Source organism: Prionailurus viverrinus, chromosome A1, assembly GCF_022837055.1.
Source record: "Prionailurus viverrinus isolate Anna chromosome A1, UM_Priviv_1.0, whole genome shotgun sequence".
NCBI lineage: Eukaryota > Metazoa > Chordata > Mammalia > Carnivora > Felidae > Prionailurus > Prionailurus viverrinus.
In genome coordinates, this window is record NC_062561.1 from 158890859 (window position 1) to 158905200 (window position 14342).

The following is a 14342-nucleotide window of genomic DNA, read 5'->3' on the forward strand; positions in this document are numbered from 1 at the left end:
ATATACATGCATATATATATATATATATGCATGTATATACATACACAGATATATATATTTACTTCTTGTCCTAGGGTATCACAAATTTGAGGGTAAAATGTATTTTGGAACATCAAAAAATGTGTTGAAATACAGTTTCTGCCATTATAAAATGTGTCCTTAGATCCAATATCAGGTGTGCGTGTGTGTGCGTGTGTGTCCATTTTCACCCATTACTTCATGGAGATGATGGGTGTGACAACAAACAAAGAGGAAACGAGACAGTTATTTCTCCTGGTCACTGGCCTTTGCTTTTAAAATTTCTTCTGGTCTTTCAAACTGGTATGTTTCCCTCCGCCTCTAAATGGTTCATGTTTCAAAAACATTTTGAGAGAATTGTTACACTGTGTTTTCCACTCCATGGTGAAAATCTCTAGCTGTATGTCCTACAGAAACTTGGTATGAGTGATGAACAGGAATGAAGGGTCCACAGAAGAGACCACCTGATGGATCTAGCTTGAGTCCTAGACCTGTTCTCTGACACCACCCTCTTTTCTCCATCCCTTCTGGAAGTGCCTGAGTTATACCATCATCGGCAATGAACTCTTTGTGCTTTAAGGAGGGAGAGATGAGAATCTGTTTGACTTTTGCTGAAGTTAGTCTATTACCACCTTGAGGTAGTAGCAGATGTTAACTACCTGGAAGGCACAATGACCTTTGATTTGAGAGAAACCAGCGCTTTAAAGTTTCATATAATTATGTTTGAGATAATTCACAGCTGGTCTGGGGCCTTCGCCTCTTTCATTGACAGTAAGCCATATTTTAACTCATCCCCAGATGTACAAAGTCTATTCATTGACTCAGTGAGTCATTAACTGCCTTTAAAGTTTCATTAAAAGCGGAGACATTGCTAAAGAGCTTGTATTAGTCACCCTTTGATCCAAGTTCAGTTAGACATTTGAGGAGAGAATTGATAACGTAACAAATGATGTCAAAAGAGAGAGGCTAACGTAGCTATCGGAGTCTCCACTGTTCAGGTCCAACAAATACTGAAAAATTTGTTGGAATGGCATCCGGTCAGCAAGTGTGATATGCTGCAGGAGGGATGGATATTATATTACTGAATATGATAGTTTATGTGAGCTCACATGTTTGTCCTGTCTCCTCCTCCTTTCCCGGTCTTCCCTTCTAGGTCATTCGATGCTGTCACCCCTTCCACATAAATAGCACATCTGCTCAAGACATAGAGTTTATTTTGAAGGACACAGGTAATTCAAAAGCTATTTATGTTTGAATAGTACTTACCTAATTTAAATAGCCCAGCAATGATGAAATACTAGCATAGCAGAATCTAAAATAGTTTGGCCCAGCTTATTAAGTTGTTATGATGCACATTACAGGCTCATTTGCTATAATTAATTAGTGAAGAGAGGATAGAGCTTCAGCCTTAATTGCTTCTATCTAACAAATGTTTTTGAGGAGAGTTCATTTATTAAGAGGAGCCTAACTGAGAAGAATACATAGGCAAAAAGTTCTTTCTTTTGTTCTTTCTTTACTGCATATATTTTTTTCCAATGCTATTATTTAAAATAAATTTTTTAAAGCTCTAAGTAGAAGCAAGTGTTGTGTTCCTTTGCCAAGCAGTCTTTTTCACTAAACTGACATTTCCTAAAATATCATCTTTACATGCAGTGTGTTTTTCTCCCACTGGTTGCTGGCTGACCTTTGTGCTTTAACTCTTTCGAATCCTTAGAGCATTTAGGGGATAGAGTTGGAAGCCATGATGGGATTCATTTTCTCTCTCTCCTTGTCAAGCTTCCAGAGCAGGATAAGATGATGAGTACAGTCAAAAAAGCAATACAAAACCCATAGAATAGATATACCACGTGTTGATATCAGTCCCCTGAACTAGTATTATTATTTTTTATGGGTATTCATTTTTTACATGTCAACATGCAAACAGTAATAATTCTTTCATTATTTAGCTATAAAAAATTTTTGAAATGGCTCTTTACATATATTATTTCATTTAGTCATATTCTAAACACTGAAGCTGGCTGGGCGAGATGCTGTTCCTCTCCGTTTACAAATAATGGAACTGAGATTGGAAGATGCTAAGGGATTTGGCTGAGAGCACGCACCTGTTTAGTGGCCACCAGAAACAGGCCTGAGTTCTGATAGTTGGCACATATCCCTCTGCACTGTTGTTGTTAAAGATTTTAAACATGCAGGAAATAGACAAAACTGATACCCACATATCTACCTCCTTGGATTTAACAAATATTAGCCTTCTATTTATTTGCCTCAGACCATTTTTGTTTTGGTGTTTGTAATCAAGCACTGTGAGTGCATCTAATACTGTCCTTCCTCGATCTCTTTTCCCATTCCTCCTTCCCTCCCTCAAGAGTCCCACAGTCCTGAATTTGTTGGGAAGCATTCCCATGCAAGTTTTCAGATTTTACTCTGTATGTATCTATCCATGAACATATATAGTATTATGCTGTGCCTTAAAATTTCACACATATGGAATCATACGTACCATGTCACAACTTCAGTTTGGTCCTATGTCTTCAGTAGTGTGTTTCCAAAATTTATCCATGTAAATCTAGTTCATTCATTTCAACAGGTGCATAGTATCCCATTGTATGAACACACCATGTTTATTCATCCATTCCTTGTTTATGGACATTGGGGTTATTGTCCATTTCCCCCTATTTTAAAAAGTGCAGTAAAGGATATCTTTGTGACTTTCCCTTGGCCAAAGGTACAATAATTTCTCTAGGTCTGAAGGATATATCAGAACTTTAATTAATGTGCACATTTGCAGCTTTCCTAGGTATTAGTGTATTTTTCTCCAAAGCATTTGTACCAATTTGTTCTGCCACAGATGGTACATAAATTCTTTTTCCCCATATTCTTTACAACAGTTGGAGTTATTAGCTTTCATATTGTTCTCCCCCGGCCTCTTCATTCCATTGGTGTATAATGATTTCTCCTGATTTTAATTTGATCCTTATGTTTGCCTGTCTTTTCTTATATTTATTGGTTGTTGAGATCTCTTCTTCAACAAACTGTCTGATTATATTATTTGATTTGTTTCCCTATTGAACTTCTTACATTAATCATTATTTGTAGGAATTTCACATATATTCTGGATATTTTAGCAATTATATCTTCTCCCAATATGTGACTTGTCTCAGCATTGCTTATGGTGACTTTCTTGTAGTACAGAAAATTTTTATTGTAATGTGCAATATGATTTATCAATATTTTCCCTTGCACTTATAGTATTCTGCCTTTAAGGAAATCTGCCTTGGATTGATGTCATAAAAATATTCACCTATTTTTTTTAAAGGCTTAAAGCTTTATAGGTATTATAATAATTTTGAACTTATTTTTATGGATGGTGAGAGGTAAAAAACCTACTTTTCCTTTTCCTTCATGGATAACCAGTTATTCCAGTGACAGTTATTAAATAATCCATATTTTAACTTTTGATTTTTTAATTTAGTTTTTATTTTCTATCAAATGTAGGTACAAAATACAAATACTCAAGAATTCTACAGTCTATTTTAAAAATGAAAAATTGGAGTTCCCTTCTATTTCCTGCACCCCAGATACAAACACTATTTTATTCTTTTAGACTTTATAAAGTAAAAACAAACAAACAAACACTTTTATCTCTTAATAGTATGCTCGTGATAACAGCTCTTAATTTGTCACATCGGGTCATTATTCTTTAACTTTAAACTTTGGAAGATGAGAGGTTTTTTTAGTTTGTTTGCATTCTGCTAAAATAGTGTTACTGTAATTTTGGTTTAATAAATATTCCATATTTACATTATTTCCATTATGTAAACTACTTACAAATGTACTATGTACTACTAAAGTTTAATTACTTTTCTTTTCCTGCATATTTTTGGTTTGTTTTTATTGAGTTATAGTCTTATTTTATTCATATATTTATTTTTTGTGTTCTTAACATAATTAGCTCCAAACTTCCTCTTATGCAAATCTCCTCTCATGTTCAAACACTTCCATTTTCTGACAATGTCATCTTTTAAAAATTATTTTAATTGAGAAAAAATTGACATATAACAAATTAGTGTCAGGTTTCAACATGATTCAATATTTGTATACATTGAGAAATGATAACTACATTGAGTCTAGTTAACATTCATCACCTCACATAGTTACAGTTCTTTTTCTTGTGATAAAAACTTCTAAGATCTACTCTCTTAGCAAATTTCAAATATATAATATGGTATTATCCATCACAGTCACCATGCTGTACATATATCCCCATGACTTATTTATTTTATAACTGGAAGTTTGTACCTTTTGACTCTGTTCACCCATTTCACCTGTCCCCTAACTCTCCTATATATAAATGAGATTAAATAGTATTTGTCTTTCTCTGTCTGACTTATTTCACTTCATGCTCTCAAGATCCACCCATGTTGTTGCAAATGTCAAGATATTATTCTTTTTATGGATGAATAATATCCCATTGTGTATGTGTACATTTTCTTTATCCATTTATCCATTGATGGACACATAAGTTGTTTCCATATCTTGGGTATTATGAATAATACTGCAGTGAACATAGGGGTACATATATCTTTTCAAATTAGTGTTTTCATTTTCTTTGGATAAATACCCAGAAGTGGAATTGCTGGACCATGTGGTAGTTCAATTTTTAATTTTTCGAGGAGCCCCAATGTTGTTTTCCATAGTGGCTGCACCAATTTACATTCTCACCAACAGTGTACAAGGGTTCCCTTTTCTCCACATCTTCTTCAACACTTGCTGTTTTTTGTCTTTTTTATAACAGCCACTCTAACAGGTGTAAGGTGATATCTTATTGAGGTTTTGATTTACCAGTATCATCTTTTTAAAGACGTCTGTCTCAAAGCCTTCTCACCTCCAATCTGGGCAAGTTGTTCTCTAGGTGGCTGGTCTTGAGATCTCCTGTTATCATTCTGGTAATTCCCTTTGCTTCCCTCTTGGGTTAGATTGTTTTATGGATCCCATTCTTCCTTCTCTTGCCTTAATTCCCTTAATTCAGTGGAATATATTCATTAGTAACTTTCTGAGAAAGAGTACATGTTGGATAAAGTTTTCGGGATCTTCTATGTCTGAAAATATCTCTATTCTTTCCATAACTTGGCAAAGTATAAATGTTTAGATTATTTTGCCTCAGATTACATTTTCCCTCAAAACTTTGAAGGCTTTACTCCATTGTCCTACTTTTTAGTAATGCTCTTGAAAAGTCAGAGGCGTTTTATTCCTAATCTTCAGTAACAGAAGAGTGAAAATATCAAAGAAGGCTTCCTGAGCTGCAGAACATGAGTCCCTCAGTGCTAGAGTGGAGTAGCAATAAAAGAGAATTTGAAAGAAACTAATGTGTGTTCAGTGTCTTCTTCCTGCCTTGGAGAGGTGGGCAGGACAACACACCCATAAGGACCCAGTGAGGAGAGAAGTCAGTAAGTTGGAGGAACCAACATTTTGGAGGTCTGAGGATAAATGAGATTCCTGTGGGCCAAGAGAAGATAAACAGGTTTGTGTTGTCTTCAAAGAACCTCCCTCCTCCCTTCTTTGTAGGCCAGGAGACCCCAGAAGCAAGAGTGTATGGGTGTACTTTTTGGGTCAAGATCTGGGGGGATTCACAAGAGGTCAACCAAAAGGTGCACTGTTGCAGTGTGGAGGTTCCAAAGCGAGGGGCATCCCTCAAAGGGCCCCAAAATTTGGTGCTTGCCACCCAGAGGACACTCACAGCCAGATTTCAGTAGCACCAAGGAGGGCTTAATGGAGATGTTCTCAGTCATACCAAGTTTGTCTCACAAAGAACCACATTGTAAACACTCTTGGAGGAAGTATTCCAATAAGAAGAAAAGCAATTCTAGGAGACACAGCAAAAGATATGGAAAATAAAGATGATTAGATAAATGTGGTAAAGCTTATTTTGTCCAAAAGATTATCAGAGCCCAAAGGGAAAACAAACAAACAAATAAACCAAAAACCTCTTACCTTCCCAAAAGTAAAATTCTAGATAATATGATGGGAAATAGAGAAGCAGAGACTAAAGTGTTGAGAGTGTGTCCTAACAACACAGCTTCAAAATCTATACAATGTCATGATTATGTAAGATGTTGTCCCCACCAGAAGCAGTGTCGGAAAATATCAGTGTATTACAATATATTTGTAGTCTTAAAAAATAATATATTCATTTCAAGAGATACAGGAAAATTACTTGATAATTAGTGGTAGCTGGTGGTGAGTAAAGTAGTGGTATGCTGGAAATATAATATTAAATAACCTGCCTCCCCTTCTCTGAAGGCTGGTGAACTTCCTGCAGACAACTCTATCTTGAGTGGGTGGTGGAAAATCTTAACTTTAAATGGAAATGGAGATTTGTTTTGTTTTGTCTTGTCTCACATTGAGTTCTCTAGAAGCAGAGAGGAGTGTAAAATTCAGGACTAACAAATTTTTGAGGAGTGTTCTTCCGAAAAAGTCATTAAGTTTTAAGGATAAGAAAAGTAAAAAAGTGGGGCCAGGGTATGATTTCAGGGTACATGCAACTTTAGTTACACAACAGAATTTTCTCCCCTGGAACCAGGGTCTGACCTCTCATACCTTTAAAATCAGTTATTGATACATATGTGGGGGGGAGGTAGGGGAGTGGTATCATAACTTCCCAGGAAAGATGGCACTTGTCAGCTGATGGCAGTTCTCCTGAGAGAATTCTCTCAGAGCCATTCATAGGCCATTTTCACAGTAGCTGAGAGAAGAATGTACAAGCCTATAAAACGGGATGAGGGCAGAGTAGTGAGGAATGACAGCTTTTACCACACTGATTCATATATTGACCTGAAAATTCTAGTTTCTGGATTAAAATTGTATTTTACAAATTAAAGTGATTGTAGGATTTTCCACATCATGTGGAAGAACAGGCATGGGATTGCTTATTTTTATCCAGGGGTAGAGGAAGATGTTCTCCAACTAAAAAGGACAGCAAACAAAAACAAAGTGGCTTTTTGTGATTATATCTCATGCATCCTGCATGCTCAATACACCCCATGTGTGCACACATACACACATATTATGCATGTATGCATATGTACATATTTCATCACATTTTATGTCACACATACATGTTTGCACATGTATACATATATACACATATGCAGACACATTTCATTTACTATTTCATCTTATATTCTATAGATTAGAAAAAAACAAGTGTTATATTCTTTAAATGATTTTATTTACAAGTAGATACTGTTAACACCAGTATTGTATAAGCATTAAGATCTATATGGCTGTTATTGCCATAGCAAAAGTATAGAAGATACTCACATTTTCTTTTCAGCATTATACTTCTTTGAAATAAAGAAAGTTGAAAAGAGGGCATTTCTTTTTCTGCCAAAGATCTGGAAACACTTTGTCCCTGGATGGACTTTCAGCCAAATGAGGATCTCCATAGGAATGGAAGAAATCACACGCTCTGCTCCAGGATCCTGCATTTGCCAGGTCACATTGCTTTACTTTGGATTTCTACCATCCGAGAGAAGGTCAGTCCAAAGACCTGAGACCTACCATGGTGCTGCAGATTGCTGAGCAACGCCAGGGAATATGTCCTCTTGCATCTTTGCCAGGTAAGGATCTGAAGATGAGATGTTTGCATCCCTGGCGCCTCACATTTTGTGCCAGACCAGGACTGCACTGCAAGAAGTCTCTTTGCCAATTTTCCTTTATTAAGAAGATACTCCCTTCCATGCCCAAGAATAATATTATGGAAAAGGATAACCATTTAGCTATGTTTGACCATGGTCCTAAGGAATTCAATGGGATCCCACAGAATTCCAAACTATACATTTTTTAATTCACAAGTAAAGGATGAAAGGTATGTCAATGGACATGATAACAGAAAATGCATAGTTCTTTAGAATGCTTTACAACGTCACCAGAATGCCAAGCATCTGTGTCTTGATGGATGTCATATACTATGGCTATATACATAGTATGCTAGCCTTATATTTTGAGCAATAATGAAACATACTTGGGAAATTGTGAAAGCAAAGCTGACCATTAAGGACTTGGCATTTCGTTTTGCTGTATGGAAAGACATTTAGCATGTGGTTTTACATCCAGCATTTGGGAGTTTGTCCAAGCTCAGTGGTCCTATACACAGTCAACATCCTCTCTTCTAGAGTTTAGATAGCCCCACTAGCATTCAGAATCTTCAGGCCCACACTGAACCATTATTTTAAAGCACACTTTTTAGTGCCAGACAACAGGCAAACACTAGTGAAGTTCCAGGGAGAGGCATGTTTATTTGTTTTCTGCGGTTCAGAAACCATTTCCGTTTGCTTGAATAAGACACTGTCTAAAAGCAACTTCCTTTCTTTTCCCATGGCTCCTTGAAATGGCAAATTATTAAAATTATCAGGGCTACTGGTATGAGAATGAATGAGAGGTGATCTCATTTTGGAGGAGGCAAGGAACAGAAAATATTTGAAAAATTAACATAAATCCATTCTATGAGACTCAAGATTGTGTTTTTTTGGGGGTCTTTGTTTGATAATTCCTCTCTCCCCTCCCTTGATAAACACACACACACACACACACCTTGGTTCTAATACTGCATTATTAAGATGATTCATCTCAGGCTGAAGTTCTGTCTTTTAGCCTGTATCACTACTCAGGAGAGGTCATGAGTTAAAAGAAAACAATGAACAATGAAGTCAAATTAATAAACAAATGAGTAAAGTTGCTGAAAAGAAAACTTTGTTTATATGTGAATCTCTGTGTACAGAGAGACCTGGTACATCAATACTAGACTGTTAATCAGAAAATCTGGATTCTGAACCCTTCCCTGACACCCATGTGACTTTGGGTGAGACCCATAATCACACTAAGCCTCATATCCACTTCTGTAAAATGCTGAAACTAATTACCTGCTTTACTAACTCCAAAGAATTATAGCTAAGTGTCAAATGAGATAGCGTGTGAAAATATGTCATGAACTGCAAAGTACTTTACTAATATAAAATACCAGTAGGACATAAATATGTTAAAGCTAAAAATTGAATTCGTTTTCTTAACTTTTGTCCCTTCCTATTTATTTCTTGTGCCACGAGGCATCCATTTTCTCAGTTCCTACTCATAACTGGTCTGCCTCCATTCTCATCGTTCAAAATCATTTGGTCTCTCCTGTAATTTGAAGGCAGATAAATCTTAAATTACCATTTTCCAGGGAAATGTCTTAACTCTTGGAAGCCACTTGAGTCCCATATAGTATTTTAAAATAATAAAAATAAGATGCCCACAGTAAAGGAATAATGTGGATGCTAATGTAACCAAGATGTCAGTTTAGATCTCTCCTTTGCTTGACAATCTGGAGATCTGAATAAGTTGATTCCTACTCCCAATTCCATAGCCCACAATTGATCAAAATAATGTCATATACATTAATACATTATTGAGAGCATATTTCTTGACGATTGCTAGGTTGATCTGGACCTTTTTCTTTTAAATGACAGAAACTCAACTTTAAAATATCTTTAAAAAGTAAATAGGGGGGCGCCTGGGTGGCGCAGTCGGTTAAGCGTCCGACTTCAGCCAGGTCACGATCTCCCGGTCCATGAGTTCGAGCCCCGCATCGGGCTCTGGGCTGATGGCTCAGAGCCTGGAGCCTGTTTCCGATTCTGTGTCTCCCTCTCTCTCTGCCCCTCCCCCGTCCATGCTCTGTCTCTCTCAGTCCCAAAAATAAATAAACGTTGGAAAAAAAATTTTTTTTTAAAATTAAAAAAAAAAGTAAATAGGTTCACTTATACAACTAAAAAATTGAAATGTATGACTTTAGGCATGGCTAGATCTAGTGACTCAAATTGTATCAACAGAATTCTGTCTTCTTTTTGCTCTACTTTCCTCTGTTTTGTCTTCACTCTTGGGCAGTCTCTCTTCATGTGATAGACATCCTGATGAAGGCAGCCTGAATTAACTAGGATTTATTAGCAGTTAATTACTGCTGCAAATAACAAAAAAGTAAAATAGAAATGGCTTAAACAAGATATTTCCCTCTCACATTTGGGTCTAGATGTAAATAATGTATGGCTTGTAAGACATCAATGTCCCATGAAGTCTTCAGGTACCCATTCTTACAACTTTCTGAATAGCCATCCCTCAGTAAGCCATTGGTGTAATACTAGGAAGGCTTTTTATTTTCCATGACTCTTGTAAATATTCATCATAACTGCAATATAACCACATATTGTCTTTTTAAAAAAAAATCATTGTGAGGTTATCACAACTCTAGGAATATTTACTAAATATGTTATTTAAAATATTGCTTATTTTGTCAGGTTAGTGCTTTTCAATCTTGGCTGCTACTCCTTAGAATCACCTAAAAGATTTTAAGAAAAAAATTGATTCCAAGATTTCATTGTTGACCAATTAAATCAGAATATCCAGGGAATGGGGCCTGGTTTGTTTGTTTGTTTTTTTGTTTATAGTTTTCATCATGTTAGCCTCCACAAGCAACTAAAATTAACATTGATTGAAGCCTAGGTTGGTTAATTGGTCTTCCCTAAACAAAATTTATCCAAAATGGAGTATGAAAGACACAATGGCTCAAATGTAAAGTGGTTCTTCGCCTTGTATCTAGGCACATACATGACTTAGGTGTTCTCTAATATCTCCATCATCTGCACGTGCAATAACTCCAAGTATCTTCCTAGCTGAGGGTATTTGGATTCACTCTCAAGAAGGATCCAAACCTCCCTGTCTTTCCCATCTCTCTGACCTTTTGATTGGCAGGGCTTTTTCTGTTGTTTGAGCTGTGTGGTTCATCCTTGCTGATGAATAGTCTTAGCATCATTTCCATCTTGTCTAGACTAAAGCTCAACGCAGCACACACTGTTTAACAATTGAAAGAAATACTGTGATCTCAGCCCTGTCCTAGGACATGCTTCTGAAGCTCCTCCTATTTGTCTTTATACATATGCAGAAGCCCCTTGGAGCCCAGAACTTGGCCTTATACCAAGCATCTGTATCTTGCTTGTCCAGTGTCATAAATCCACCAGTGCACCTGTTTATTTAACTTGGTTCCTTTCTCAAATGACTTCACAAAATGTTAGTAACTGAAGGTCAGGTTCAGAAAAAAATTATTTTTATGGTCTGATCAGCATATTCAAGGACAGAAACCTAATGACTGAAATAGTTGTGTCTCCCCATCTCTTTTCTTCAGCTATTGTTTAGAAAGCACCAGATTGGACTCTAATGAAAATGGGAGGCACCAGTTTAGAAGCAGAATCTGCATGAGCTATTGGGAGGGATGTGAGAATCATGAGCTGTCCTCTTCTGCAGCTGCTTACTATTAGCTCTAAAAGGAATGAACTTAGTGTTTCACTGAGAAGAAAAGGAAAGAAAGAGCAGGGGGTGGAAGTGTAGGATAGCATGCTATCTTTACAAAACTGTTTTGGTGTAACTGATGAAGGAGAAGGATAAAGTTGATCCACCCATTACCATCAGGGTCAGAGTCTGCTAAAATAACTATTGGTTGAATCTCTACCTTCTTTCTCACTGCAATTGTAAATCAAATCCTGATGGGCTGGAGAGTTTCAGATACCTCTAACCTGTTAGGAATCCTGGAGTGCTAATAATCAGGTGTCCTTTTGCCCATGTCACACTCCTATGCCACAACACCCCTGCAGCTAACCAGTATAGGGTTAAGTTTTTGCCGAGTTCCTTTGTCAAGGGTGAGAGGGGACTCTGTTCTAGGCCTCCCAAAAGCTGCCTCTAGGAGCCAGGTCTTTTCATAGAGGCAATCTGGTGGGGAAAGAGCCTGTCTTTGAAGCCTGATAGATCTGCAGTTTCCTGGTTGTGAGGGAACAAGTGAAAATGACTAATATTGTGTAAAAGGGGCTCAGTAAATGATACCTGTAGCCATAGTAATTACATAGGATAGAAAATAAGATACCAGGAGGGAAATCATAAACGCAAAGTGGGTGCTGAGACAACAGACACATCAGCAGGGCAATTTAATTTAGGAAGTGATCAAAGAGGAAAGAAAACTGAGAAAGGGTGGTACCTATTGTTTTAGAGGACTTGAATTTATTCATTTTTTTCTTCTTGAATCTTTTCATCTTCATGGAAAGTGAAAATGAGTTGATTCTGATGGCAGTAATCTTTGACTACCCATAACCTAGTCCCTTTGCACAGGTCAGCAAAAAAATAATACTACAAGGGAACTCGTTCGTTTTTTTTTTTTTTTTTTTAATGTTTATTTTTTGAGAGAGAAGGAGAGAGAGTGTGCAAGTGGGGAAAGGACAGAGAGAAAGAGGGAGAATCTTTCTGAAGCAGGCTCCAGAATCTGAAGCAGCTCCAGGGGCTGAGCTGTCAGCACAGAGCCTGACACAGGGCTCAAACCCCCTGAGCCAAAGTTGGATGCTCTACCAACTGAGCCACCCAGGTGCCCCAGGACCTGGTTCTTTCTAATTATAACTCTGACCCCACTTAACTGTTTATACTATTATAAATAATTTACTGTTTTGAGTCTTGGTTTCCTCATCTGTAAAGGTGGTGAGAAATGCATGTCTTTTTCCCAGGGGGTTTCAAAGGTTGAATGCAATAGTATTTATCCATTTAATTTACTGAATTTATTCACTTCACAAATAATCTATTGTCCTCTATGCACCAAACACTGTTCTAGATGCTGGGAATATAGAATTGAACAATTCAGGGTAACATCCCTGCTTTTATGGAGTGACATTTTAGCAGTAGGACAAAGATAATAAAGACATAAACAAATAAATGTCTAATATATCAGGTATCTGTTAGGATGTCCTTGGAACCACAGTAGAGGGGACGGCCATCTTGCCAGCACAACCGAAGGAAAAGCCCCTAGTAGCTGCCAGAACGAATTGGAGGTCAACCAATCACCGAGCGACAGCACGACCTGACTCGAAAAAGGCCCACCCGGACCTAAACCCCCGAACGGCTGCAGCTTAAAAACCCCACCCCACCACACCTGGGTGCGACTTCCCTGACTCCTCTCTCTCTCTCCGTGAGTCATGGAACCTCGCCCAAGACCTTAGTTCCCAAATAAAGCCTTTGACGGCTAAAATTTTTTAGCCTCTGACTCTTATCTTTACCCTGCCTTACGCCTGACCCTAACGGTATCAACAATTGCCATGAAGAAAATAGATAGCTAAAGGGGATAGATTTACTGAAAAAGCTTTGTAAACTATTAAGACCTATACAAATTTAAGATTTTGCCCTATTTCAGGCTTGATTAACAGGATTAAACTCAAGGTGTTTGGCACTGGAGAGTGCATTAGATTTTTCCTTACAAGAGAAGTTCCTGTTACTGCCCTTTGTAAGTTCAATGTTTTTTAGAAGGTTCCATTTTCCCCACCTTTACCTAAGTCCTTATATCGGCATGAGGCTTCTAGGAAAGGACTCAGCCTCTTTAAAATAGAGACAAATTTAAATATATCTAGGATTTGAATGTTTCCTGAATCTTAATTTCAATCTTTATGTCATTGGAAAGTTCTTTTTTTTTATTTTGCCTAATCCCTATTTTGGATTTCTCTGTTCTTCTTTTTCTTTCTTTCTATCTTTCTTTTTTTTTGTGAACTACTCAGTGCTTTATTTTATTTTTGTCTGTTGAAGATAGAATCATTATCTTTATAGGTGCTCTGTGTTAAATATTAATCTTCAATAGAGGTTGCACTCAGTTCATTTTATGTAATTTCTTGATTAATGTTAAAAGCACACTTCTCAAACATTTATGAATGTACCTCTAAATGCAAGTCATGTCTTTGAATAGAGAGAATAGCGAACCACTCTGTTCTTTCACTGGGTTGGACACAACTGAATTAAAAGTGAGGCTGAGAAGCCAGTTGCAGATTTTAACACAAAAACAGAGGCTTCTCACCTAAGAGTCTGAGTACTTCCAACTCCAACTGGAAGGACTGCGTCCATATAATATGAGTTGCCTTTGGGCATAAGTTAATCGAATTCAAATGAATTTAGATACTCATTCCATTTAGCTGGACTACTTTAAAATGGAAACTCCTACTGTTAAAATTCAATAGTAACTGTTCATTATCTCTCATTCTAAGATGCTTTAAATACTTTTTAGACTGCCTCTAGTTGCCACAAGCTAGGTGACCAACAGAAGCATTCCCTAAGCCTGTTTAGCAGTGACAAAACATTACCTTTTTCTTGAAGGTCAAGGAGGGGTTGATGGATGGCTGTTGTGAGAATTTCCTATACCTTTTTCTTGGACTCAAAGAACAAATATTAAAATAGTTGATAAGAGTGTTTTATAAAAGAATGTGCCCCTAAAGTGAGAA

At 37.1% G+C, this 14342-nt stretch overlaps 1 long non-coding RNA gene across 1 annotated transcript in view; it reads left to right on the plus strand.

Annotated features, from left to right (window-relative positions):
• The window catches only part of LOC125154841 (uncharacterized), a 40952-nt gene that overhangs the window by 1062 nt on the left and 25548 nt on the right, over positions 1-14342 (plus strand). The window contains exons 2-3 of the long non-coding RNA XR_007147957.1: positions 1172-1247; positions 7411-7637. This is a non-coding gene — a long non-coding RNA (uncharacterized LOC125154841). The remainder of the gene's footprint in view (positions 1-1171; positions 1248-7410; positions 7638-14342) is intronic.